This window comes from Corella eumyota, unplaced genomic scaffold (assembly GCF_963082875.1).
Source record: "Corella eumyota unplaced genomic scaffold, kaCorEumy4.1 scaffold_294, whole genome shotgun sequence".
Classification (NCBI taxonomy): domain Eukaryota; kingdom Metazoa; phylum Chordata; class Ascidiacea; order Phlebobranchia; family Corellidae; genus Corella; species Corella eumyota.
In genome coordinates, this window is record NW_027658325.1 from 12,501 (window position 1) to 14,099 (window position 1,599).

General features: G+C 50.9%; 1 pseudogene; it reads left to right on the forward strand.

The window, feature by feature from the left end:
* LOC145763125 (small subunit ribosomal RNA) overlaps positions 1-1,599 on the forward strand; it is a pseudogene marked incomplete at its 3' end in the record, with an annotated part of 1,693 nt that extends 94 nt beyond the window's left edge.

Consider the following 1,599-nt stretch of genomic DNA (forward strand, 5'->3'; position numbering starts at 1 on the left):
GCTCATTAAATCAGTCGTGATTCATTTGATCGTAAATTTTACTTGGATAACTGTGGTAATTCTAGAGCTAATACATGCAAAAAGCGCCGACCTTGCGGGAGGCGCGCCTTTATCATATCAAAAACCTGCCGGGCTTCGGCTCGTCTTGTTGGCGACTCGGGATAACTTTGCTGATCGCACGGTCTTGCACCGGCGACGGATCATTCAAGTGTCTGCCCTATCAACTTTCGTCGGTACGGTATCTGCCTACCGAGGTTCTTACGGGTAACGGGGAATCAGGGTTCGATTCCGGAGAGGGAGCCTGAGAAACGGCTACCACATCCAAGGAAGGCAGCAGGCGCGCAAATTACCCATTCCCGACGCGGGGAGGTAGTGACGAAAAATAACGATACAGGACTCTAACGAGGCCCTGTAATTGGAATGAGTACACTGTAAAAATTTTAACGAGTATCCATTGGAGGGCAAGTCTGGTGCCAGCAGCCGCGGTAATTCCAGCTCCAAAAGTGTATATTTAAGTTGTTGCGGTTAAAAAGCTCGTAGTTGGATTTTGGGCGCAGGCGTTCGGTCCGTCGCAAGGCGTGCACTGTTCGTTCTGGCTTTACCTCCGGTTTTCCGTCGGTGCTCTTGACTGAGTGTCGGCGGCGGCCGGGACGTTTACCTTGAAAAAATTAGAGTGTTCAAAGCAGGCGCTTCGCCTGGATAGTGTTGCATGGAATAATGAAATAGGACCTCGGTTCTTTTTTGTTGGTTTTCGGAGCGCGAGGTAATGATTAAGAGGGACGGACGGGGGCATTCGTACTGTGCCGTTAGAGGTGAAATTCTTGGATCGGCGCAAGACGAACGACTGCGAAAGCATTTGCCAAGAATGTTTTCTTTAATCAAGAGCGAAAGTCAGAGGTTCGAAGACGATCAGATACCGTCCTAGTTCTGACTATAAACGATGCCAACTAGCGATCGGGGGGCGTTATTTTGACGACCTCTCCGGCAGCTTGCGGGAAACCAAAGTCTTTGGGTTCCGGGGGAAGTATGGTTGCAAAGCTGAAACTTAAAGGAATTGACGGAAGGGCACCACCAGGAGTGGAGCCTGCGGCTTAATTTGACTCAACACGGGAAATCTCACCCGGCCCGGACACAGCGAGGATTGACAGATTGAGAGCTCTTTCATGATTCTGTGGGTGGTGGTGCATGGCCGTTCTTAGTTGGTGGAGCGATTTGTCTGGTTAATTCCGATAACGAACGAGACTCTGGCTTGCTAAATAGTTACGCGGCCTTCCCGGCCGGCGTTTAACTTCTTAGAGGGACTAGTGGCGTTTAGCCACACGAGATTGAGCAATAACAGGTCTGTGATGCCCTTAGATGTTCGGGGCCGCACGCGCGCTACACTGACCGGATCAACGTGTGTTCGCCTTGGCCGAAAGGTCTGGGTAACCCGATGAACCCCGGTCGTGCTAGGGATAGAGAATTGAAATTATTTCGCTTGAACGAGGAATTCCCAGTAAGCGCGAGTCATTAGCTCGCGTTGATTACGTCCCTAGCCCTTTGTACACACCGCCCGTCGCTACTACCGATTGAATGGTTTAGTGAGGTCCTCCGATTGGG